At 44.5% G+C, this 27887-nt stretch overlaps 1 protein-coding gene across 9 annotated transcripts in view; it reads left to right on the forward strand.

Annotated features, from left to right (window-relative positions):
• The window catches only part of SOX5 (SRY-box transcription factor 5), a 597965-nt gene that overhangs the window by 258979 nt on the left and 311099 nt on the right, over nucleotides 1-27887 (forward strand). For all 9 annotated transcript variants that reach the window (XM_058022190.1, XM_058022194.1, XM_058022195.1 and 6 more), the window contains one exon: nucleotides 22318-22474. The gene's annotated coding sequence lies outside the window, so the exon portion shown is untranslated. The remainder of the gene's footprint in view (nucleotides 1-22317; nucleotides 22475-27887) is intronic.

The following is a 27887-nucleotide window of genomic DNA, read 5'->3' on the forward strand; positions in this document are numbered from 1 at the left end:
AAAAGCTTTTCTCTCACCCTTGGTACAGAGCTGCCATAATTCCACTTCCCCTGCAAGACTCAGCTGCTGTGCTAGCACCATGTCAGCTGCCTGTAATTACTATATGAGTGTCCTTCCACCACCCCAGAGCTCACCAGAGCTACAAGAATGAGGAAGAGAGGAAAATGTGGCCGTTCTATTGAGCACTGTATGTGTGGTCAGACCTGCGTTTGCCTGTCAGGCTGGGGATGCTGGGCAGAGCCTGGCAAGGACTCCCAAAAAGCCCATGCAGACCTCAAGGCCAAGTGAGCAGACAGCAGGTAAGAGGTGAGCTGTGAACAAACACCCTTTGCAGAACTTCAGTGTGATTTTGAACAGTTGTAGTCTAGTCACTGACTCATCCCCTCCTCCCCCTTTTCACTTTTCCTGCCACTCCATGAGCAGCATGCGAAAGCACTGAAAGAAAATAAGAATCTTAAACTCATAAACATACCTGCCTCCTATCTGGCACTCGTCCCAGCAGCCTGGTGATCTCCTTAGTTGTCCAGCAGATAGTTGAGAAACAAGAGTCCTGTGAAGATTAGCATGTCACCATATCCCTGCCAGATGGCAGCGAGTAAAACACGGGCAAATTGCATTGGCTCTGCTTCCATCATGACAATCACAACAGAAACACCACAGCCTTGCAACTTCGCTCGTTTTTAAGCTACGAAAATGAAGGGACTGCAAAGTAGGGCAATCGTGGAATGCTAAACACTATTTAAACCTAATTGCAGTGAAAGAAGGAGACCTTGAAGGGTGCAAAGCAAAGTGAAGGTGGCCCACAGGTTTTGGCCAGTCCCTTGAGAAGTATGGGGATGAGCTTCAGGAAGTTGGCACTGGGCATATTTGCCTCCTGATCCCGCTGAAAAGCTCTTGCCAACTTAAATTCAATTTAAAATCAGTTTTTTACTAAATGGCCATTCCTAATTTGAGAAGCTTTTGACTCTTTAGACCTCAGCAATAAAGGAGCAGAACTGGACCATAAAGCGTGACCATGTGTTTTTCAGCTGGTACACAGAGACCAGCCCAGTCTGATGAGGGTAAGCAATTTGGGGTAATGGCATGAAAGAGATGGAAACCAGCATGCAGATTGCTGCTGGTGTTGTGCTGCACCAAAGCAATCGCTCTGCTGGGATTGTCCCCCAGATGGCAAAGGACAATCTCTGCTCTTGTCACTCGTCACACAGCCACTGTAACAAGCTCCTGTAGGAAAGGGAGGCCCTGCTCCTCCCTGCTTGGAGCCCACGCTCTTCATGTACCACATTTTTTAGACCCTTATCTAGCTGTGACCAAGAAAATGAGTTGTTTGAATCAGTGAGCACACAGTCCTTGTGTTTCTGGAATGAGGAGCAAGACCTGATGCAGAGCCCCATCTTCCCTTCAGGGAGAACCTGGCTGGCCATGTGTGGGAAGGTGAGGGGATGCTGGCAGCCCAATTCTGGGATATTGAGGATATATCTGATATATCTTACCTGTGCAGGTCAAAGCATCCCAGGGCACAGCACTGGCTTTGTGTTCACACAGAGGATGTGGCACTGATGCAGTGATGTGATTTAGGGTCTGAGGTACCAAAGGCTTCCGTGAGTGGGTCTGGACTGCTTTTTGGCTTTCAGTGCTGTTCAGGTTGTTTGCAAAGTCATTCTTCCCCTCTGCCAGGCTCCTGGCCCCATCCTGGACTATTTGTTTTGACTGGTATCAGACAAAAGCCATGAAAGCATCAGAACTTGCAGAGTTACCCAAGGACTCTGAACCTCTGTAGATTTGCTGGTTAGCAGTGATTTGTGACTGAGTTCCTCCTGAACCATTGGGGCATAAATGCTGTGGGGATGACCTTGTCAAAAGGATCCTACAAAACAAAATTTGAGATCAGCCTAAGATGAAGGATTTAGTGTGAAAAAGGTACTTCTTCTAGTGTTTAGATATGTTCTGGGCAAAGGTGCCCATTCCCTTGTGCTTATCTGAAGTTGTGGACAATTCCTTGAGTCCAATTTCAGGGATAACACAGTGTGGGCAGGCTGTAGCTGCATTCCCATCCCAGTAAATGCACTGCAGGCTGGGGACTGGCAAGGTGTGTGTCTCTGCTGGCTGAGCGCCAGCTTTGCTCGTTGCTTTGGATTCATTTCAGATCAGGTAAATGGGAGAAATGAGGTTTTTTAGCCCTGTGATGAGTCAAAAAGGAGTTTGGCAACTTCTGGCTGAGGTGCTCAAATAGTATTTTTGTGGTTTGTACCAGTTCTGTTCTGCTCTTGGTTTGAATTTGAGTGGCACAGTTTCAGCAGCCCAGCAATGCCTGGCACAGCTCCTTTTACAAGTTCATTTACTGTGTACTTAATGATACCAGGCAAAGACTTACAAATCCTTGTACAAGCACCAGAGGAACTCGAATATGATTCATGTAAGGAACTTGAATATAATTCATTAAGGACTGATGTCTGGTTTCCAGCATTTTTATGTTTATTTGCATTCAGCTTTGCTCTGGACCAGATTCATTCCACGTTCCTGTGCTGCTGTATCTGCCGAGCGACCAAATACTGAAAATCTTCAGCAACGCATTTAAAATTACTTGTATTTTGGTAACTTTGGTAACTTTTGCATTTTGGTAACAATTTTGATAACTTTTCTTCTCCTTAAATTTGTGGTAAAAAATTACCTGCCAGTATCCTGCTTCATATGATAATGGTAGCATTAGCAGCTTGGCGTGAATCTATATCCAAGAGTTATTCTGTAGTTATTCAGCTTATTGCTGCCTGAAGGGGATCTCCTCCAAATCAGAAGTTTTTAAATTGTGTCTTAATTTCTTACCTGTTTCTCCGTGTGCCTTTTAGTCTGTTTTCTTGCCCTGAAGCCTCATCCCCTCCTCTCCCATTGCTCCTAAGTGTGCCTGCACCCCTCAGGCTCTGACCCTGCCCAGGCAATAAGCACAAAGCTGTGTTATTTCGTGTTATTTCCAGTGAAGTAACACCAGTAGTCAGGAAGGAACAATGCAGTTCAGGCCAGACAAAATAAATCTCGCATTTCCTGTCAAGAATCTGGGCCAAAAGCAATGATGAGAGACAGGGGGCAAACCACGCTGCTCAAAACCAGACACATATGGGTTAGAACAACCACAACCCTCACTTAGAGACAGAAAACAAAGAGCCAGGGCGTTGGGGAAAGAGGAGTAGCACCAGCTCTGAGCAATAAAAACCCCATGACGTGGGGTCCAGCCAGCTCTCAAACCCAGGCTGTGTGCTGCACCAGCAGGGCCTGCGTTTCCTGCTACTGTGCATTAATTGTCCCTTAATTAATCGATTTATTGCATTGACAGCTTGTGCTGCAAATTAGAGAGAGCTGATCTGCCTCTCTAATTCTTCACCAAGAGGATTCTCACCCCTAATTCTCACCCCTCTCTTCACCAAGCTCTCCTCCTGGCCACAGGACAGCCACTGATTAGAAGTTGTCACTACTTTTGTTGTGTTTTAGTAACTCTTGGTGGTTTGCAGAGCCATGAAAACCCCAGAACCTGTGCTGTGACACCCTTATCCCAATGGCCAGACACTCACCCAGCAGATTAATAATAATTAATATTATTAATGTTAATAATATTAATGAGTGCATGGCTAAAGGGTTCATCATCAGTCCTCAAATCCTCAAACCAGGGAGAGTTTTGAGCACGTGTTTGTTTACAGCAAAGGCCTGGCAAACTGCATATTTAGGGTTGGAAAAGCACTTTATTTCCTTTCTGGATATTGTTGTGTGTGTGTGTGGAGTGGTTCCATCTAAGGAGCATCCCAAGGAGGCAGAAATTGAGGGTGGCTCTTTGGGGTGGCTGCTGCTGCATCCTGGTCTGTTCTGAAGGCTGAACCAAAAGCAGCACTCCAGGTGGTGTAAGGATGTTCAAACAGAGACAGCACTTTCTTCTTCAAAGTACTGTGCAAAGATTAACTAATTAGATTGTTTTTCCTCCTTCCTAGGAAGGGTTTGTGAAATGGTGGTCAGGGAACGGCTGGGGATATGATTTATTTAAGTGCTGAAATGCTTTGTATAAAGTTCTTCACAGGAGGCCATTAAGAAGATGCAGTTACTTTAGAATGTGCACAAAAAAAGAAAAAGTCCTTTGGGATGAAGAGGCAGGAAGCAAAGAGCAGGCAGTGTTATTATGGACAAAGATAATATTTGAGCACCTCAGCTTTAAGTGCTGAGAGTTCGAAATGGGTCTTGAAAACGTACTGAAGAGGCAGCACTTTGCAGCCTGAAACGAATTTGGATGAATTCAGCACTGAGGGGGGAGATTTGTGAGGCATTCCATGAGAATTTGCTCATTGTGGAGAGAAGACTGGGAGGAGAGTTGGATATTGATCTGAGGAGAGCATATTGTCTCCTGATTTAAAATCAGGTTGTCAGATACTACTACTACTACTACTACTACTACTACTACTACTACTACTACTACTACTACTACTAATAAACTTATTAATAAATAATAAGATATTAATAAATAAATAATAATTAACAATAATGTTTATATTAATTGTTATTAATAAATAATAAGTTATTTATGATGATAAATTAATAATAATGGTAATAGTAATAGTAATAGTAATAGTAATAGTAATAGTAATAATAATAATAATAATAATAATAATAATAGTAATAAACAACTCCCTAGAAGGCAGCATGAAAAGATGCAAAAGGAAGGAAAAGGAAGGGGCAGTTTGGAGCAGGAGTGCCTTAGGAATGGAATAAAGGCAGCAGAGGATGGGTGGTGGCTGAGTGTCTGTGCTCCCTGTGCAGGGTGGAGCTCCCAGCACACCTGGGTGCAGCTGTGCCCTCACCTGGGCAGCCTGGGCACGGTGGGGACTGCAGGGTTGGTGCTCAGGGATTGGTCCTGGCCGAAATGAGCATCCTGAGAGGAAGCTGGGCCGGTCTGCAGCTGGATATCAGATAGCAGCACACCCCACACGGGTTAGAGCAGCTTATCTTCAAAAGCAGGCTTAGAACAAGGCATCCTCAAACCCTGCAGGTATCCTTGTTCCCAGGTATTCCTGAGAGCTCTCCTCTCTCTCGTAACCCTTTCAGGTGCTGTACCTCCAGCACAGATGGACAGGCTGAAGGCATGCCCTCTGCCTGGCTGAATGTGACACCTGTATCAAAAATAGCGGTCAGCAGGTCCAGGCAGTGATTGTCCCTTTGTACAGAGCACTGCTGAGGCCACACTTTGAGTCCTTATCCAGCTCTGGGCCCCTCAGCACAAGGCAGACCTTGGGGGCTGTGTCCAGAGAAGGAAGCAGCTGGAGAAGGGTCTGTGAGGAGCACTGAGGGAGCTGGGGGGTTTGTCCTGGAGCAAAGGAGGCTCAGAGGGACCCCGTGGTTCTGCACAGCTCCTGGCAGGAGGGACGGACAGGGGGGATCAGGCTCTGCCCCAGGGAACAGGGACAGGACGAGGGGAAACGGCCCAGGGAGGTTCGGGTTGGGCATCAGGATGAACTCTTGACAAAAGGGTGTTCAGCTCTCAAACAGCTGCTCAGGGAAGTGGTGGAGTCTCCATCCCTGCGGTGTGCAGAAGTGACTGCATGTGCCACTCAGGGCTCTGGTTTAGCTGACAAGGTGATCCTCAACCAAAAGCTGGAGCAGATTTCTCAGAGGTCTTTCCAGCCTAAATGATTCTGTGATTCTGATTCCATCCTGGAGGTAAGATTTTCTCAGCTCTAACAGGACTTTGTCTGCTCATTTGAGTTACTATTTCAGAGGACCAAAACTGCAGGAGCAGCTCCAGGCTTGCACTGGAACCAGGAATTGAAGAATCTGAAACCCAAGATTTCCCATGGTTTCACATAGAACATCTTGGATGATGTTATTATTATTATTTTTGATAAATTTTTGAATTTCAGAGTTTAGAATTTCAGAGTTCAACGTGTATTCCTGATCAAATTCAGGATTAAATTCTCACTTTGAACGTGCACATCTGTTAATATTTTAACTCATCATATATCAGAATTCTCCAGATTTGCTGGCAAGTCGTGCTCAGGATGAAGCCTTTCCAACTGTTTGTATTCAAGGATGTGTTTATATATATGTGGGTATACACAAACACACATGCTCTAGACAGTGTGTAGGTGAGAATGCTGTTACAGGGAAAGATTATTCCAAATTATTTATTGCAGGAGACAGTAGAAGTCTGATGCCTCTAGATTGATTCAGTTAATTTTAAATGATCTTGTTGGACCAAAAAAAGTTTAATGTTTGCTTTGCATTGGGCTTGCTTTAAAATTTGGTATTGAAAACATCCCAAGTTTTAGCAGAACTCTGTGATGCTGTGGAATTCCAGGCTTCAGCAGTGAAATTTTGTCACGCCCTGAGGCTCTGTCCAAACCTGGTGATGACACAAGCCTGTGGAACTCTCTGTTCCACTTTGATGGTCATTTTCTAGGCAGGGACTCAGTGTGGGAGAAGCAGGCAGGGGAGTCAGAGGAGCTGAGCTCAGCTGGGACCACAGCAGCTCCTCTCCTGCAGCACAGGAGCTCCTGAACTGGACATTATCCATTATCCGTTATCCATCATCCATCATCCATCCATCCATCCATCCATCCATCCATCCATCCATCCATCCATCCATCCATCATCCATCCATCATCCATCATCCATCCATCCATCCATCCATCCATCCATCCATCATCCATCCATCATCCATCCATCCATCCATCCATCCATCCATCCATCCATCCATCCATCATCCATCCATCCATCCATCCATCCATCCATCCATCATCCATCATCCATCATCCATCCATCCATCCATCCATCCTCCATCATCCATCATCCATCATCCATCCATCCATCCATCCATCCATCCATCCATCCATCCATCCATCCATCCATCATCCATCCTCCATCATCCATCATCCATCATCCATCCATCCATCCATCCATCCTCCATCATCCATCCATCCATCCATCCATCCATCCATCCATCCATCATCCATCCATCCATCATCCATCCATCCATCCATCCATCCATCCATCCATCCATCCATCATCCATTCCATCCATCATCCATCCATCCATCCATCCATCCATCCATCCATCCATCATCCATCCATCATCCATCCATCCATCCATCCATCCATCCATCCATCCATCCATCATCCATCCTCCATCATCCATCCATCCATCCATCCATCCATCCATCCATCCATCCATCCATCATCCATCATCCATCCATCCATCCATCCATCATCCATCCATCCATCCATCCATCCATCATCCATCCATCATCCATCCATCCATCCATCCATCCATCCATCCATCATCCATCCATCCATCCATCCATCCATCCATCCATCCATCCATCCATCATCCATCCATCATCCATCCATCATCCATCCTCCATTCCATCATCCATCCTCCATCCTCCATGATCCCTCATCCATCCTCCATCCTCCATGTAGCTTTCAGAGCAGCTGGAGCAGGGTGGGCAGCTCCTCCTCTCCAGTCTCCTCCAGTGTCTCTGTCCTCCCTCCCCGCTCTGTCAGGAGCTGGAGTTTCCCCTGCAGTGCAGCTGGGAAATGGGAAGGACTGGTGGGGTCTCCTGGCTGGAGAGCAGCCTGTGCCTTGTGTTCTGCAGATTCCAGCCCACAGCCTGAAGCTCACAGAGCAGACGTTTGTGCTAAACCTTGCCAGGGAGGTGTGTTTTGGGAAGCTTCAGCTGTTGTTTGTCATATATTTAGCTTTTATCTTTTTTTGTTTCACCCCCTTTAGAAAAGAAGGAAAGTTCATGCAAATTGCAAAGCCAAAATTGATAATTAAGACCAAATTCAGGTTGTGCCTCCATCCCACTCCTGCCCTCTTGTGTGAGTGCCCTGTGATACACTTTTGAACTGCAGAAACCTGGGCTGGTTTCCCCTCTTCAGTGCAGACAATGGACACACAACAGGACAGAATGAATGGGCAAGTTGAAAACTGGTGTTTCCTAACCTTAAAATGCTTGATTTTCACCTTTTTCTCCCAATGTTTCTTGAATGTTTTCCCCACAGTGTTTCTGTTGTTGCTGATTTCAGAATAAACAGTTAACTAGATCTGAAAATAAGTATTTCTGTCTCATGCAGCTTCTCTGAAGTTACTGGTTTCATCAGGGCTGAATTTGGCCCATTGCATCTAATGAATTGTATATTCCAGAATCAATATTAATAATGCCAGGTGCTCTTTTTAAATAGACTGTAGACATTCACATAGTCTGTGTAAAGTTCATATGAAATGATACTTGCCTATTCTTAATTCATTCTTTTGCTTAAAAAATAATCCTTCAGCCTTTCAGTGGTTGGTTTCTGGGATTCTCTTGGACATCTGTATTTATCATTTAGGAAGTCATCAGCAGTGAATCCTTCCCTTCTCAAGTTTTTGTCGTAAGGCCCAGGGTTTTCAGGATTGTTGACCACTTCTCATTGAATTTGGGGTCTGATTTTGTGGTTTTTCAATATAATTGTCACTCATTTTGTTGGTGAGTTGGCAGTTTATCAGTTGGGGGAAATGTACAGCAGGGTTAAGGCACAAGGAAGGAAAATCAACCTTGCACTTGCTGAAAATCTGCATTTTCTGCAAGGCACCATTTCAAATGGGGATAGGAGTGACTCACAGAGGATGGAGGGACTCACAATTTCCATAGTAGAGCACTGTTTGCTAGGATTTTCTGACTTTTGTATTTATCATTAGAGGCGTCATTACACAATGTGGAAGGAAAAAAAAAATCCTCCAGCCTTCATAATGTGCCTTCCTGATTGTAAATGGGTCTGGATATCCTGTGCTAAAATGTCAGGTTAGATCCTTTGTAAACTCTGAAGCCTGTTCTCAGAATAGAACACTTCTGGAGTGTATTAAATTGGTGTTAATTGAGAAACACATATGCCAATGACATTTTAAGCTCCGCTAAATAAAACCAAACCTTTAGCAGGTCCCTATCACAGAGAGATCCTGAGATTTCACTGAACCTGCTGCTGCCGTCATCTTTTTTCCATCTATGCATATGTTGCTTGCAATGATATATGGTAACTCCTGATGCAAATACCACTCATGCTGTTACAGCTTAAAAGGCCCAGAAATAGAATGCAAACACAATGTCTGGTTTTTTTTCTTCTCCATGTTAGAAAAACCTATGACCAGCAGCCTAAAGTTTGATTCCTTTTTCCTGCAGTTTTCATACCAGCTGAGTTCCAAACATGCGTTTTGCGCTGCGAGTCATGAAGAATTCATCATTTTGTCCCTTTTTCTAAAGGGGGCTGGTTCTGCAGGTGTCCCAGGGCTCTCTGGCTGCTGCCACAGGGCAGCACTGGAGGAGAGGGCCTGTCCTGGGGTGACCCAGTGCCCAGAGCCTGCGCTGACTCCGTTCCCCTGCGTGGCTGCCCCTCTATCAGCCCACAACGTGTGTGCTTTATCTCAGTGCAAACAAAACCACTTGAAAAACACAAAGCAGAACGGGGGCTGAAGTCCCAGTTGTGTCAATACACGCACACGGGATGTGGCAATGTCTTGTTGCACATTTGGTTGGTTGCAGAGCAGAAAGGGCATCCTGGGGGTTTCCTGGGGCTGGCTGTGGGCAGCACTGGGTGTTCAGTGAATTCCTGAATTCACAGTGGATTCCTGCTCTAGTGCAGCAGCACAAACCCTGCCTGGCTCTGCAGGGCTGCTGTTTTTGGAACAGCTGCCTTCTGCTGAAGAGCATTGATGAGGTGTGGTACCTCTGAGCTGGCATGCTACAGCTCAGGTGAAACTCTCACTGCCCTCCCAGGCAGCTCCTGTGCCCTGTTGGGGGGCAGATTTGGGGAAAAATTCCTGTTCTTTACTCAGAAATCAGGCAGCTGAAAGTAACAACACACCAGTTCACTGTGCATGATGCCAGTTGTCACAGACATCTTTTATGGAAAATCTTTTCCTTAAGATTTTTCTTCCTGAGAAGCTGAGAGGCTTCAGGAACAAAATGTAAACATTGATTATCTGCTGCTGTGGAATGCAACAGGTGCATCTGTGATTGGTCTCATGTTGTTGTTTGTAATTAATGGCCAATCACAGTCAGCTGGCTTGGACAGAGTCCGAGCCACAAAGTTTGTTATCATTCTTTGCTATTCCATTCTTAGCCAGCCTGCTGATGAGAACCTTTTCCTCTATTCTTTTAGTATAGTTTTAATGTAATGTATATTATAAAATAATAAATCAAGCCTTCTGAAACATGGAGTCAGATGTTGTCTCTCCCCTCATCCAAGAGCCCCTGTAAACACCGTCGCAGCCAGTCTCCTCTGAAGCTCACCCTTACTCCGGGTGTTTCAGAAAAGCCCTTGGCTTGGGGAAGGTCTGCTGGGGATGTGGCATCATGTAGGACGTGGGAAACCAGTGGCTTTTCTCTGGGTCTCAGTGAGCTGGGTGTTGGCCTGTCAGGAGCAAGGACTGGGGTTTATCATCTACCATTACCTAATAAAAAGAAATGAATGAAGCTACCTATTTTTTGAAGTGGTATCTCCCTTGCAAAGCCTTCTCCTGTGTGAGAAGTACTAGACTGTTTATAGTTCCAAATTCAGGACATGTATTTTTTGAGTCAGCCCTGTTTTCCCGTTCTTTTTGGTTGTGTGCAGTACGGTGCGTGTTTTCAAGATGGATATACAGCACCCTACATAGATGGCAGCATCTGTGCAGATGAGGAAATGCAAAGCCATTGAACTAACCTGGCCTGGGCACCCCTCAGTGAGTGAGTGACAATCTGTGGGTGCGGCACTCAGGCTGTGCAGCTCTAACATAAAATATTCCCTCCTGTCTGTTTGCTTGTCCATCTGCCTCCCGGAGCTCCACGCAAGCAGGAATGGCTCGGGGCAGGTCAGGGGGAGTTCAGGGGCTCGGAGGAAAGGGTCAGTGTGTGTGTGAGTGCAGTGCTGCTCGCTGATGAGGCGTCCTGGCAGGCTGTCCCACTCACAGGCACCCACCGTGCCCTTCTTGTGAAACACGGCCCGCAGTCACTGGCCAGAGGGGACTGTTTTATGGCTTTTTGCTGGCAACATTGCCTCACACATAACTCTGCTGGGAACCTGCAGATATCTCCAGGATTCTGCTGCAGTTGCTGCAGATAAGCATGGAATGCACAGGGGGATGGAGATCTGGGACATCTGCACACTGGCACACGTGGGAAAGAGGGAGCAGAGAGTGTGCAATGCAGCTGGGGGGCCTGAGTGTGCTGGGGTGGTGGCACATCCCTGTGACCGTGCTCACGGGGGTTTGGGGATGAGGGGAGAGACCGAGGTCTATGTTACAGAAGGCTTGATTCATTATTTTATGATATATATTACACTAAAACTATGCTAAAAGAATAGAAGAAAAGGTTTCATCAGAAGGCTGGCTGAGAATACAATAGGAAAGAATGGTAACAAAGGCAGCTGTCTCGGACTCTCTGTCTGAGCCAGCTGGGCTGTGATTGGCCATTAATTATAAACATCCAAGATGGGCTAATCAAAGATCTACCTGTTGCATTCCACAGCAGCAGATAATCAATGTTTATATTTTGCTCCTGAGACCTCTCATCTTCTCAGGAGGAAAAATCGTAAGGAAAGGATTTTTGATAAAACGATGTCTGTGACACATCCCCATACACCCATGGTGTGGTGGAGCAGCCCAAACGGCCTGGAGCTGTTCCACTCCTTGAGCCCAATGCTCTTTTCCACTCTCAGGAAAGCTCTTGTAGGTGAATTGGAGATTAATCCCTGCACACACACGCTCTGAGGATGCTGTGCTGCTGGCGCCTCGTTGCTTTGGAGCCATCAGTGGGAAGGCAGCAGCCAGGTTTGCAGGGGGACTGTCAGCAAGGAGGAAGCCCCAGCAGGGCTGGGGACCAGACAGTCTCTCCCAGGGCAGGTCAGAGGGTGAGCTTGCTGTTTACAAAGTGGGTAAACAGGCAATTATTCAGCCTGGCAGCAGGCAGAACACCCCACAGGATGTAGATCCTTGCCAAGTCAGCGTTATCTGGCGGGGAAGGGGTTGGAGATCCAAGGATCCCTTGCAGCAGCAAAAGGGAGCTCTCTGCACTCTGGAACCTTTGAGGGTCACTCTAGGATGCCATGGAGCCTTTAGGGAGCCCTCACGTGCCAGAAGCAGTTTAACAGGCCCAGTGTTGGGCACTTAATTGTGTCAATAATTATTCACGCATTAGCACCGGCTCCTCCTTAAAGTGTGTGCTGCAGTGACTCATTAACTTATTGCTGGTATTCATTACCAATAAAATTAGCCTTTTTTTTCAAAGTGTAAAACTTATGTTTTATGGAAAAATATTGCTGCAAGTACCACAGCTTTGCTCTACTCCCTGCTTGGTGCAGAGAAAAGCAAGAGATGAAGCAATATTTTTTGTCCTGAAAGAGGCCCTCAAATTATAAAGAGTTGTGTGCTTTTTTTTGATTTTCTTTTCCCTACAGTGGGTTTTATGTGCTTTAATTGGGGCAGGGGAGAGGCCTGGCTTTGGCTGTCATTCCTGTGTGCATAAGTGCTATTTCCTGGTTATCAGAGGGAGGAAGATAACCCGTGTCTTTGGATGAATCAAGTGTTAATGTATATGCAGCTGTCTGTATGTGAAATTTGCCACAGTGCACTTTGTTTCTTGCAATGCTGATCATTTCCAGTGAGCCTGTACAGTATATGTGCCTGGAAGGAGAGCAATTGTTACACAACTCCTTAATCCCAGCCGTGATTAAAACCCCTTTTGTTCCCCCCTCCCTGCATCACCCCAGCCTATCATCTTCTCTGAGAAATCATTTGGCAAGTAGAAACATGTGTATTTTAGGAGAATAACTCCTTTTCAAGCATCAGTTTTGCTTTTGTTCTGCTTTTAGAACTTAGGTTTTTTGCATTCCAACATACAGCGCCGTTCCCAAGGCGTGGGAGGGTCATAGCCATTTTTTGAGTGAATAAGGTGTAATTGAAATATGATGTATGCAGATACCATCCCTTGCACTGCAATTATCGAGATTGTTTGTTTGGTGGGAGCATACTTTCAGCCAGGGCTTGGTCAGTGGCGTGACACAGCTGAGAGAAATGGCAAAGGGCATGTAAAAAGTGTCCCAGTGTGAAATTTCCCATTGCACTGGGTGCCCACGGGGGGAATCACTGGGAATTCTGGAGGTGAGGGCCGGGGCAGTTTCAGAGAGAAATGTAAAGGACAGGGGGGGCTGGTGCTTAGGGGTTTGACAGCCTGTTTCATGTGGAGACCAGCAGTGAATGTGGTCTTGTTGAAACTTGAAACAGCTCTATTAGCAGCTTGATTGGGGAAAGGAGAGGAGACCAAAAGTAAACAGAAATGTGCGCTCTGGAGATGGGCTTAATTGTGCACAATGCATCTTGCCTCTGTGCAGCTTACTCTAATCACTCCAAATGGCAGCACACACACAAATTTGATCTGCTCAAGCAGATAAAACTGCTATGTGTATAATACTGCCAGGCTAGGAGGGAAAAAAATGGACATCTGTTTAACAATTCTCCATTGTAGACAGGATCATAGAAGCGCTGTTGCCTGCCTGTCGTGTTCAATCAAAATGAATAAAATGCTGATTTAAAAAGAGAAAAGAAATCAGGCAGAAGACCACCTCAAAGTATTTGCTTACACTATTTTTTTTTCTGTTCTCATTTCGGCAGCAAATGAGGAAGGGGAATCCCAGGGGCAGAGGAGGTTTCAGGAACAGTGAGGGGAAGATATTTGTTTTGTTTTGGTATTTATCCTCAGCGCAGCCGAGAGAGAGGCGTGCAGCAGTCGGAACTAATTGTGGCTCACTCAGGAAAGTCTTCATTAGCACTTGCCACACATGGTTACCAGATGTGCTGAGGAAGGGCTGGGAGCAGGGAGGAAAGGCTACGTGGAGAATGGGCTACACACTTCAGCCTAATAATCTGCCTTTTGTTTTCGGCTCCATTGTGCTGGGGAGGGGAAGAATGGGGAGAGGGAGAAATCCTGTCCGGCTTTTGATGCAGCCAGTTGCTCCCAGCTGAATGGCATTCCTTGTGCTGCAGCCTCCTCCAAGGGAGGAAGAAGCCCTCAATCACAGCCAAGCAAAGAGGGATTTATCCATTTATTTATTTATTTATTTATTTATTTATTTATTTATTTATTTATTTATTTATCTAAAGGGCTGTCAGTGAAACATTATTCCGCTGAACTCAGCTGGAAGCGCTCGGACACCCAAACTGGGGAAGCAGTATCTTTCTGACCAGCCTGTGGATTTGAGCTGGGGTGAGGATTTTTGTGGGCTCATGGGCTCCCAGAGCATCAGTGGGTCTGGCAAACCTCACAGCCCAGCAGCAGCAGCATCTCTGCTCACCTGTACCTTTCCAGGGAGTGTGGGATGCAGGCAGGAAAGCCCAGTCCAGCAGGAAGGCAGGAGCAGCTCTGTGCTCCTGGTAGTCACCCTGAGGGTTGTCAGATGTTTAACCTCCTGTTTAGTTAAAACAAATTCAGCAGATTAGAAATTAGAAAAAATTAGAACAAACTTTCCATGCATGGTGGCTGTTGCTGCTGCAGACCAAGTCCCGGCCTTGCTGCTCGCAGAGGGGGCTCTCACAGGAACCAATGTTAATTTTACTGCAGATTCTGAGAGAAATTTTGCTGGTTACTTTTTAGGGAAAAAAAAGCCCTCTTCTTCTTATTTTAAGCTGGCCATCTTCAGGGGACCCTGTGTTACCCGTGTTACCCTGCCATCTCCCCTGTTTCAGCAGCACTGCTCCCCTCTCACAGCCCCTCACTGCTCCCACAAGGTGAGCATTTTTCATGCTGGCATCAAGGGAGAAAGATCTCCTCCTCTCCTCCTGCACTCCCCTCTCCATCCCAGTGGTAGGAGGACATCACTGTGTGTGCATGACAGGGCTTGGATGACTCTCCAAGGCCTGAATAATCAGGGCTGAAGGTTTAATTATGGCACTACACATGATGGCCACAAGATTTGTCACTCTGGTCATGTGAAAGAACAGCACTAGATGAACTTCTACTAATTAAGCACTCTGTTTCTCTTCCTTCTCAAAACTGGAAGGAGGTATAAATATGGGAAATCACTTATGTTAATGTGAAATAGAGACATTTTTGGAATCTTAAATAATCGGAGTTGAACCTAAATCTTTGTGGCTCTGGCCTTGTTTTATCCAGCTCAGTTTGCCAGTCTGTAATCTCATCCTGCTTTGGAGCCTGGAAATGTTCTTGCTCACAATCTCAAAGCAGAGCAGATGTTGCATAAATAGAAAATAGGTTGTGTGCACAACCTAATCTAAGCACAGGGCACAGAAGGAGGTTTGGATGAATGTAAGCTAATCAGGGCACAGATCTGCTATACTTTGGGACTTAGGACCAAATTTTTTTCCAGCTATATTCTACTTGGCAGATCCCAAATATGCCATTCATGTTTCCCCACTGCATGGTTTGTGGGTGTTTTTAATTTGTTGAGAATAAAGCAATGCTCATCAGCTCAAGCTCACTGAACAAATGGGTGGTAAAAGTTGTTCTCATCCTTTCTTCCATGTTTGACAGATTTCTGCATCCACTGGTGTTATTCCAGGTCCACAATAATCAAAATTCAGAAATTCATCTTTTGGATTCCCTCAAATGAATTAATAAAGCCAAATTAGCTGACTTATTTGTATCTACCTCTCCTGCTGTGGGATGTAGAGCCTCCTTCAGCCTGACTGTATGGCTTCAATAAAATATCTTTATTAACTATCAGAAAGGCCCAAGGAGAAATTTGGCAAACCCCCCAGCCTATTTACCATCCCGTTTTTGCAATAGCTGCTATTGCATCAGTTGTTTTCTTAATAAAATTGAGTGCCATATTTGCAATTTTTCTAATGCTATCCCCAATTATTTACACAAGAATGAACTGTGATTGTGCCAAAGTGTATTGTGTAGGGACAATGTGTCTGCCTACAATATTGTGTGTTTAGAAAACACAGCACTGCAAACTTGATGTTTCTGTCAAGTTTGTTTTCTTCTGGAGATGCATATACATATATTTATTTTTTCAAGTGTTGCCCACAGAATGAGTTTCACGTGTAAATGTTCCTGCCTTCGTGGTGAAACCACAGCCATCTACAGCAGGTATCATCACAGGTGATTTTCATAGTCAGGTATTGCACAGACACAGACATTAAGATTTGGAAGGGCTATTTGGAGGAGTGAGTGAGTTTTTGGCTCAGATGCCTGTGCTCACTGCTCAACAGGTTTGCAGTTACTTGGGGCTCCAGCAGAACTCAGAAGAGCTTCCAGAAATCTGACACACAAAATGCAATTTTAAGACATTCTTTGTATTAACAACTTCATCTTTAATTATTGTGAGTAAATTGTTTTAAGCACTGATCAGCTTGGAGCTGGAAAGCAGAAAGATCAGATTTATTTCCTGCTTTTTGTGCATTTCCATGCTGAAGTCCTGGTTTCAGGCAACGAGGCAAATATTTTTATGCAGATGCAAAACTAATCAACCAAACATGAAAATACTCCTGTGGGGCTTCCTGGAGGCCTTGCCGGGGATACTGCAATGCAAATAATATACAATGCAAATAATAAATAATCCAGTATCAGTATTGTAGGACAGCAGGATTCAGCTAGGGATGGAATATACTGGGTGGTCTGTATGGGCTGGTACCACCTCCCTTTTTATGATGCTCAAAATCTCATGGTTTTGCTGCCTGGATCTACTGTCAGGCTTTTTGCACTCTCCCAAAGTTCTTCTGTACAGTGCTCCATTAAAATGCATGTTTCCTCACAGATGATGTAATTGAAGTGCAAGACAATTGGAAATTTGGCCTTCTGTAGGTTTTTCCTCTGTAGCTGGCTGAGCTCGAACTACTTCTCTTTCCAATAGGATATGTATAATAATAATAATAATAATAATAATAATAATAATAATAATAATAATAATAATAATAATAACAACAATATAGTCAGTAGTAGCAGTAGTAGTAGTAGTAGTCTCATTTAGATTAATGATATATATGAATATATAATTAATTAATATATACTTATATAATTTTATAATACTTATATAATAATAATAATACTTATATAATAATATAAGTATATATACTTAATATAAGTATATATACTTATATAACAATATCATATAATAATACTTGTATAATTATATTAATATTAATATATGTATATATTAATTATATTATCTTAATTACATGATATTATATAATGATAATAATAAATATGATTATTTTTATAGTGATTTGATCAGTATTTATCAGTAATTTGATTATTTTTATCAGCAGTTCTCTGTGTAATAATAGAGTATCCAGCACTAATTAATGCTGTACAGTGAGGGCATCTTGCAGCCTTTTCCTCCTGTGATTTGCCACTTTTCCAGTACCAAGCAAGCGACCACCACAGCAAGGCAGGGTGGAAACTCAGGTGCAAAAAGAGGGGCTGGTAAAGTATAAAAGACCTTGGCAGTTATACCACACAAAACCCTTTTCTTTTTCCTCCTCCATCCCCAAATCTGCTGAAAAAGATAAGGGATCAGATTGATACATTTGAGTGATTTATGTCTTTTTAATTTTTAATGATTGGGCATTTAGTTTCATCATACACAGAAGAAGAAACATGACTATGAAGGAAGAAGCATTCCCAACTGAATAAATTTGGTTTTATTTTGTTTGTTTTTATTTGTTTGACTTTGACGTCATTCTGTTTCAGGGGCAGAACCGATTAGCTTCCCAACACAATGTCTGCAATTTTATCAGGAAGCTTACAATATGTAACAAGCCTTGCAGAGCCCTGTTATGAGATAACATGAATGTGAAGGAATCTCTACCTCCACTTACCAAAAAAATACATTTTTGCTACAAGGAATTGCAGTGAAAAACTTGAAAATATGACATGGGGGCAGCCTGGAGAAGTAAGAGAATGATAAAAGGATCTCAAAGGCATTGGGAGGCATTGTTTGTATGTTTCTAAGCATGATTGTTGTGGTAAATCTTAGGACTTTAGGTCTGGTCTGTGACTTTTGGGTACTTGGGAGAGGTACAATATCTTTCAGACCTTCTCCCCAAGTTGTTTATTTTCTCTGCTTTCTAGAGGGGAGGCCATGCTGTAATCCAAACTAGGAGAAGAAATCATGTCCTTGCCTAGCCTGGTATTAGTTTCAAATTCTATGCAAAAGTTTCAACACCAGACAATGCAACTATGACCTTTACTCATCAAAAGGAAAGAACCAAAACCAGCAATAATTTACACCAGTGCAATGCCATTCTTTGTACCATTGGTGAATTTGAAACAACTTTAAAAATGAAAAACAAACAAACCCAACCAAAACCGATGTGACTATATGAACAGTAATTTCCAGATCGTTTCTTAACTTCTGTGAGCAAGTTTCCTCCAGCTGAGGAAACTCAGAATAGTTTCCATTTTGATAAGAATGGAACATCCATTCAGCAGACAATAGGAGCTGTTTAAACCTGTTAAATACTATGAAATAGATGTGTACAGCTAATTAAGGAATGTGTTGAATAGTAATTATGTCATCCTGAGGGATTTACAAATAGACTCTAGTTAAAATTTGATTCAATCTTTTATCATTCACAGAAGGTGCAAATTATTATTCATTTTACGTGCTCTGATTTCAGTTCTAAAGGTAATCCAGAAAAAAGGGAGAGGGATTTCTGTTTTATCAGCATTGTTTAAGAACTAAGATCCCTTAATTATCACACTGTACCAATAGTCTGCTACCCAACTCACTGAAGCAGTCATTCAGCTTTGAAACTAACAATTTACCCTCCAAGCAAAGGGAGATCCAAGGAAAAGTGTTTAGTCAGCAGGCAAAGACACCAAATTGTATGTTTTGGCTTTTGTTGGTGTTCCTGTTTCAGAGCTGTGCAAACGTGAGTCATTTACACAATGCCTCTCAATCAAAGGCATCAAAGCAAAGGAGACAGATTTCACAAGGAAATTTAAAAAAAAAGAAAGGCAAAGGTGAAATTATTTATGGGATCCAGTTCTTTTAAGCTTCTGGAACCTCTTTCCAGGCTTATACAACATGAATAGACTCTCAGTCTTGCTCCTTTATGCAATATCTCATCAGAGCAATGAAGAATTAGATAAGATTCCTGATAACTTTGTTAAAGTGTATTATAAATTCTTTCACAAGGAAGTTACTGCAGTGTTTCTAGATTTATAACAATAATTGGCAATCCCCATAATTACCATTAAAGCTGGCCAAAAATGAAAATGAAAAAGAAAGTGTTTCATGAAATATTTTTACGTCTTGGAAGGAAAGCTGTATCTTTCAAGGAAATTATATCTTGCACCTCTAAGAGGGAGAGCAGCAGCTACCCAGCAACACTTAGAAATGGTGTGCAGTCCTTTAAGTTGAGCTTAAACAAAGGTGCTGGACTTCTTGGGAAAGATTATCCAGGTGTAAAACCTAATTTGCTGTGCCATGATTTTATCCTTCCAGTGGAAGTGGCATTTTGGTAAGGTGGATAGAAGAACCCACATTATCTTTGCTTGGTCGGCTTGGTTTTCTTTGGGAGAGACAAATGGGCTCGACATAACTGGTTTTCTCTGCACACCCCATCATATTTAATCTTTTGACACAGCTGCTTGCTCGCAGTACAGTTTGGAGTGCTATCCACCGAAAAACTGCTTGCTTGGAATCTATCAGAGAACTACCAGATTTATGCATAATTTTTTTTTTTCATGCAGGCTCTCAGAGTGTTTAATAGGGGTGGCAAACACTGTAATAGAAGTGGAAAGTGTTCCCGGTTCTTAGCAAGATAAGGAAATGTTGTTTCTTATCTGTGATTCGAAAGGAGATGAAGGGTCAGTGAGGTAAAGATATGTGAAAGCTCTTTCACACTTGGGAAGAGCTACAGAGGAGGAATGTTTCTCACTGGTGCCTGGTTTGAGGGAAAAGGAAGAGAAAGAGGCAGCTCCTACGTAAAGGGAAAGGATAAGAAAAAATGTCAAGTAAAATCAGGGAAACGTGTTGGTTTATTTGCTTAAAGATACAGGTGCACAGCTCTGAGATTATTGCCACAAAGGAAAGAGCAAGTCAAGCTGAGGGCACCTTTCAGTGCCCAATGTTGTGGGTGCTTTGGGATTTATAAAAATCCATGAGGCTTCAGAGATAGCTGAGAGGAGCGAGGAGAGTGTGATGGGCTCCAAGCATGGTCAGTTTTGGGGATTGCACAGGAATTTAGGGCAGCCTGCTGTTTGAGGCTGTGCCGGTGCCATCCAGTGCAGCCCCTTGGAAGTTGTTTTTCACTGTGGTGTTTGCAGGAGTTATGAGGATGGGCAAAGTTTGATTTCAAGACTGAGCATGCACGTGCCAAACTTAATAGTGGGGCTTGCAGGGTCTGCAGCCACTTAAATAAATTATTTTCCTCCTCATCCTCAGCAGATTTTGTAGGCTATCATCTGATGTGGGCTGTAGGAACCTTTGCATGGCTGGCCTGTGCTGGCGTTTGGGCTGGGAGAGAGCAGATGCCCCCAAATCTTTCTGTGGAAAGCAGAAGAAAACTATCCTGAGGTGTTTTTTTTGGTATTGGTTTTGTTGTTGGGGGTTTATGGTTTTTGGGCTTTGGGTTTTTTTCTTTTTTTGCGGGGGGGTTGGGGGTTTTTTGGAGTTTTGTTTGTTTTGGTTTTGTAGCATTACAGCAGCAGGGGACGTATTTCATCACTGTGCTGAGCTATTTTTTAGCACATCATCTTTCATCTGCACACAATTTTTTAAAAATTATTTTGTTTATTTGCCCACAACTGGCTGGTGAGTGAGAGATGCATGTCCTGTGTTGAGAGGAGGAATGTCATCTCATGGACCTGGGGACCAGCACTGTGGAGTGAGAGCCTGAACAACTCCCGAGTGTGCTATCCATAGAGCAAGGCCTGTGAGGAGCTGCTGAGGGAGCTGGGGTGCTTATCCTGGAGAAAAGGGGGCTCACAGGGACTTTATAATTCTTTAAACTCCCTGATGGGAAGGTACAGCCAGCTGGAGCCAGCCTCTTCTCCCAGGACAAGAGCACATGGCTTTAGGCTGCACCAAGGGAGGTGCAGGTTGGACATCAGGAGGAATTTCCTGACAGAAAAGGTTGTTAAGCGTTGGAATGGGCTGCCCCAGGAGGTGGCAGAGTCAAGGTCTCTGGAGGGTGTTCAAGAAATGACTGCATGTGGCACTTAATGCCACGGCCGAGTTGACAAAGTGGTGATCAAAGCTTGGACTTGGTGATCTCAGAGGTCTTTTCCACCCTGAATGGGTCTGTGATTCTTTCACTATTGAGAAGAAACTGATTTGCTCTTTAGTAATCGGAATGCATGAGAAATGTGTGCCCAGTCCTTCTCCCTTTGGACTGAAGGCTGCAAGCCAAACTGATGGTGCTCACAGGGGTTTTGGGATGAGGGAAGAGGTGAGGATCTGACTCCATGTTTCAGAAGGCTGATTTATTATTTTATGGTATATATTACATCAAAACTACACTAAAAGAATAGAAGAAAAGGTTTATCAGAAGGCTGGCTAAGAATAGAATAGAAAGCAAAGAATGATAACAAAGGCTCTGTCTCAGGCTCTCTGTCTGAGCCGGCTGACTGTGATTGGCCATTAATTATAAACATCCAACATGGGCCAATCAAAGATTTACCTGTTGCATCCCACATAGCAGCAGATAACCATTGCTTACATTTTGTTCCTGAGGCCTCTCAGCTTGTCAGGAGGAAAAATCCTAAGGAAAGGATTTTTCATGAAAAGGTCTGCGACACTAAACTGGCTTTCAGCATGAATGGGAAGGGAAATTGTGTCAGCCTGCTGCTCTTACTGGGATATGTGCACCCATTTCCTTCTTGACAGATGAATACATGGGCTAAACTTTTGGAGCTGCAGACTTAAAACTTGCATTTTACTTTTGTGCTGAAGAGTGAAAGTAGCTAAAATAGCTGGTAGTGCATGGAAGTTAATTCGTTGCTGAGCTTCTAATAGTAACAGATTTCAAAACTTATTTTTTGAATACATTTTGGAGCTGGTGGAATGCTTGAAAGATTCATTTCTAACAGAATTTGCATTCTGTGTAATTTGGATTTAATAGCTTGGTATAACACAGGCAAAAGGGTTTCTGAGTATATGACTCTCTTTTTCCATGGCACAGTAGGTATTTCATCTTAATTTTTGGTTGCATGCTAAGAAATCAATATGTAAAGCATGAGAGTATGGATACTTGAAAGGAAAGCATCAGAGAAGTTGAATAGTCATGTATTGGGTTAATATTTAAAACTGGAATATTTCTGGGTGGGAAAGGGCAATTCACAAACAGCTTCTTCCCCTCCAACAGCTAATTCAGAGGCACAATTGTGTGAGCAGCCCCTTGGCAAGAGGACCCAGCGCAGCCTGTGACAGAACTGAGTGGAGATGATCCCAAGCTGAGAGTCACAAAGGATCTGCTTTGAGTTCACCCAGCGCCCTGCAGGTTCATCCAGCACCCGGCACAGGTAAGAGACCTCCACAGAGCCTGCATTTCCCCAGGTGTTGTACCATCCCAGCCACAACCCCTGCTCTGCAGTGCCTGCAGGTTTGGAACCTGCTGGTGCAGTGCCAGGTGCCAGTGCCAGGTTTTGTGGGGCTTCTTTGGGCTTTGGGTGTCTCTTGGTAAGGTCAGCTCAAAGTCCTGGTGCATTTATCAGCAATCCTGCACCAAGGAGCTCATACACAGAATATGGTCTGAACCAGAATTTGAGATTAGAGAAGTGTTGCTTGAGCCTTTCTGTCTCATGTCCATGTAAATCAGGAGAGGTTTGTTAGAGTTAAGCAGGAGGTCTAGGTCAAGGTGGGGAGTGTGATGGTTCCTGGCCTCTTGCTGCAGCCAGCTCCTGGGGACAGCAAATTTGGTCCCAAACTGTGTTCTTTTTACAGAATATACAACAAACCCCAATGAATTAAACCCTGAGACATTCCAGGCTGCCTTTTGAGCTGTGTGCAAACAACCGGGATCTGGCTGAGAGGGGTACCTGCTCATCCAGGCTGCTGGGCTGAGCCCTTCCAGAAGGCACCGAGGGTGGGGATGGACCCCCTGAAGCTTCTTCCTTGCTCTTTTTCCCTTTCTATAGGCTTGTTCTTGGTGCAAGGTGCCAGATTCCCAAGCAGACCCCAACTTTCCTTTTTTTAAAATACAGAATAACTGCACAGTCCATATAAAATGCTCTGCCATGTGAGTTATGAGAAGTCATGTTCCATGGGAACAGGGGGACATGCCCTGCTCCTGCTAACTATATCCAAGGTCATGAAAACTGAGGGCTGTTCTGCTCCATCGTCATTTCACTGGGGGCAAGAAAATATGGGATTTTATTCTTTGTGGCTTAGTTTTGGTCAGACATGGAGTTTCAGACTGGTAATATCCTTTCTCACCTAACATCCCCAAAAGACCTCTGCATGAAGATGTAGGCAGCACGCTGGGGGTGTCCCAAGCACGCTGTTTTACGCCCCAAGTTTGGGGTGAGTGACTGTGTGGTGTGCAATGGAGCACAGCAGTTGTGACTCTCCCCCAAAATGAGGGGCTGCCCCTGCAGCTGCATGGGCACTGAGAGCCAGGGTGCTGCCATGGGGCAGCAGCCACAAAAGGCACTTTCCCACAGATACTATCCTGTCCTGGCTTCAGATTATTCCTGAATCATTAGCCCTAATGAAGGGCTTTTGTCATAATGGGGAAAACGAAAAAAAAAAAAAAAAGGAAAAGAAAAAAAAAAAAAAGAAAAGGAAGAGACAAGAAGGAGCAAAGATGGGGAATAGCTGGGATTATCTGTGTGCTGTCTCTCAGGTCCAGTGACAACAGCACTACAATGGGGAGCTTTCAGGGCTGCATATGGTCTTCCTTCCGAGGGAGTTGATTAAGCGACTCCGGATGAAATTGAAATCCTGTGATTTGACCTTTGTCTGGCCTGGGAGGGCTGCAATTCGCATAACAATTTCCTTTTGTTCTTTGTTTGGAGTTATTAATCCAACATGAGCCTCGAATTAATCAGGGGTAGTGCGTTGTTACATTTCTAATTCACAGCTCCACTGCTTGTGTCTTTTTTAATTAAGGCCGAATGATAGCAGGCCTTAGCCCCTGATTGCAACACTTACTAACCACACATTGAGGGATGAAGAGGCTAAATAGGCAGAATGAGATTACTTCAAGGTTTCACTTAATTGTTTTTGCCTTTAAGTAAAGAGCACTGAATGAACATTGTTAATGCCAGGCTGCCAGCATTTCTTTTCTATATGTGTTGTGTGCGTGCAGGCTGGGGGAGGCTGGGGCTGGTGCACCAAGGACTCCGATGGCTCAGGGGTTTGTAAAACTGGAGCCTTTGGTTATTGATTTCAACCATTCCTCCCACCTCCCCTGGGGCAAGCCAGGGAGGAATGGAGTTGGGTAGCATTAAACTTCAGTTGGATGCATGGATTTCCTTGTGTCCTGAGCAAATCCATGGTTTGTGTGGCTTTTCTCGCTGTTTGTACCTGGTTCAAAGGTATAAAAGGCAGGGAGATTGAAGGCTATCAGAGACGCTGAAGAAATGTGCTGACACACACAAAGCTTCCCAAAGGCTGGGAGTGGTAATAATCATAATAAAACCAAGGCCGGGCGGTTGTGTCGCAGCAGATTGTGCTCATGGGAAGGATGTTTGGGTAATTTTCAAAAGCCATTTGTAAATTTGTGTTGTGAGGGCCACTCAGGGCCACGAGGGCGCAGGTGCTATTGCAGGGGAATGGTGTGGATGATCTCAGACAGACCCTGGGTCACACAGTCTGTGCCAGACACTCGGGATGCCAGAGAAGGAAACACGCTGAGTGTCCAGCCTTGCAGCGCTGGTTTGCACAAACAGTTCTGGTAACTTAGAAAAGAAAAAGGAAAGAAATAACAGGATTCATATTGCAGGTTTATGCCAGTGTTTTAACCTCCTGTGGTGCAGTGCTTTGGATGGCATTGTTGGGGAGAAAAGGTTAATATTCAGGCTCCCAAACCTTGAGATGCTGAATGTACAGAAATCCAATTCCATTTGTGCCACGCAGCTGCAATATCAGCTAGAGCTCTGTAATTGTGGGGAACTAACTCTCTCTGAGCTGTTTCATCCGTCCAAGGAGCTGGAGGAGCTCCTTGGGTGTTTTCTGTGTAAAATGGAGAGCTGGTGTTAGGCACACCAGGTGCGGATCCAGAGCTGCTGTTCTCACTCTGCCATGGCACGTCCTGGCCACAACCCTGCTCTCAATTCCTGGGGTCTGGAGGCTGCTCCACGCAGGATTATCTAGGCAATGATGAAACCTCCAGGTAGATTAAGCAAAACTACAGTGTAAGCTCCAAAGGAGAAAAATGTGCCAGGTTAAACGCTTACTTCTGAATTTTAAACTGGGTCCGCTTTTTCAGATGAGCCTGAAAGGAACAGGTTATATTTAGCCTTCCATAGAAATGTATATAGCATGTGAAAACAAAAAAAAGCTAACACACCAATCTTTAGATCTGGCTTTCAGCTGGCCACTAGTGACTTCTATGGTCAGTGATGTCAACACAGGATTTACACTGAACTGGGTTCACAGGTTCAAAGCCATTTTCTGCACTTTGCTGCTCTTTTCCTGGGTGCTGCCTGATCCTGTGTGTCAGCACACTGCTGGTGGATTGCCAGCCCCCGTGCTGGGAGAAGTCAATGGGATAAGAAGATGCTCAGCATTAGTTGGATAGGGCTGCCTGACAGGCAGTTCAAGTACCTCACACATCATTTTGTTTTTCAGAGGCAGTTTTGATGCTGTTACATTAAATGACACCTTATTCTGCAGCTGAATCACACTTTGCATGGAGAGAATAGGATTAAGCACACAAGGATCTGACCATCTATTTCTTGCTGTTTATTTCTATTTAAAGACTGAATGCTTCACATTTGTCCATCTTGTTCTCTTTTTCCTAGAAATCTTTGCTGTGTTTGTTTACAGCAGACCCAATTCCAAAACTGAAATCTATTTTCAGTGCTGTTCTGTGTCTCAAACCTACATTCTTCTTTTTTTTAATTATATTATTGTTTGAATGTTCACTGCTGTTGATTTAAAGGTGTCCCATTACACTTCTAAAGGCTGCCAGGATCAATATGTTTCTTATGTGAGAGTTTTGAAGAATATCTCAAACCCCAAAGCCCAGTTGCCCTGTGTCCTGTTTAAACCTCACGGCAGTGGTCATTCAAAGTGGTATATTTGGGGGGCTTGTAAAATCATCTTTTCCTCACTCTTGCACATAATGTTCAGCATTGATGTATTCAGGCTCTCCCCAACTAACCAACAATGCCATGTAGAGCTCTGAGAAGGATGAAAGAAGGTGTATGGACAGATGGCAGTGGAGTTGCAGTGGTTCTGGAGAAGGTTAACCCTTGCTGTGAACTGTCCTGCAGGACCTGGCTGGAGCCACATCTCCTGTCAGGACGTCTCAGCACTTGGCTTGCTCTGTGTAATACGGCATTACTCAATCCTTTCAGTTACTCTGTGAGGGAAATCAGGCTTCTTGCCATTCTCAGGAACAAGACCAGGTCAGGGTACATGATAATGCTCTTCCATCCTTGCCCAAAATGGGCACTTCTTTGAGGGACAGTCCTGTAAGATCTATAGGTCACTTGCAGCCACACCAATCAACGCTGCTGAGCCCACAGATCAAATCAGGAGTGGCTTTGGCTGCTGCTGCTCTTGCTGGCAGTTTCAGGCAATCTGTTGCTATTCCCGAAACCTCTCTGTTGGGATCAGAGCTGCCCTGAGCTCGACGCGCTCCCCACATGGCAGCGAGCCTCGTGCAGGCCCACGCCCATCCAGGCCCGTGCCCGTCCCTTGGAGCTGCTCCCTTTGGAGCTGGGGAGCCCGGCTGGCCCCAGCCAGCTCTGCCTCCCTCTCTGCTGCCGGGACATAAGGTAGAGATTAGGGTTTAATGGTGCTTTGAGCTGCCCAGCGCTCCTCCCTCGGCGCTGTCTCCCCCTGCCCGCCCTCCCTGCCATCAATGGGAGCCTTTGATGTGGCACAAGGGAAGACTGTTGGCTAACAGTCTGGAGCTGCCTCGTTTGAGCCAACCACCACATGAAAACAAATGCGAGCCATCATATTTCATTAACGGGCTGCCCCCCGCTCAAGTGCCCTTTTTGATGTGGGAGCTCATCCTGACAGGAATCAGGGAGATATCAGTGTGATTAAGGCCAGCAATAATAGTTAGTGCATTGTATTGTAAATTACCTTTCTGGGCCCTGCTACTTTATCAGCCCCACTGGCCTTGGCTTGGGTACATTTTTGACTACTCTGTATATACAGTGTATTAGCGCAATGGAGATCATTATGTGGCCTGTATTTGAGTCATTTTTATTTAAGATGCCAAACAATAAGCTGTTGATTGGGGGAACAAGAGGCGAACAATAATGTTCTGTGTCACATAATACACCACCATTTTCCAGCTTTGCTTTAGAAGGGCCCTCTTTATTGTTTTTGTATAAAAATGGTTCTTAGGAGGAGGAATATTTTGCTGAGGTATGTCATTATTTTGCAAATTTCTATTATCTCATCATGTTGTCTTCATTGTAAATTGCAGCTAATTAGGAACCTAGTTAGAGCCCCAGCTTTGAGGCTGGCTTTTTTGTGAAAAGAGCCCACCGATTACCGCACTACAAGAGAGGAAGGGAGAGAAAAAGGAGATTAATCTGGTTACCTAGGCGACACTCGCTTCCATCTGCGAGGAACAATACATTTTTGTTTCCTTGGCTCAGTTCAGATCTGTTTTGTTTAGGGGGGAAGAAAGCGAGAGAGAGAGAGGGAGAGGCAGAGGGAGAGAGAAGGGGAAGGAGGGAGAGGCAGAGGAGGCAGCCCCCCGACAATGCCGGACTCTGTCTGGCCCCGGCTTACCCGCTTCCAGCC

The sequence above is a fragment of the Melospiza georgiana genome, chromosome 4 (assembly GCF_028018845.1).
Source record: "Melospiza georgiana isolate bMelGeo1 chromosome 4, bMelGeo1.pri, whole genome shotgun sequence".
NCBI classification, from domain to species: Eukaryota; Metazoa; Chordata; class Aves; order Passeriformes; family Passerellidae; genus Melospiza; species Melospiza georgiana.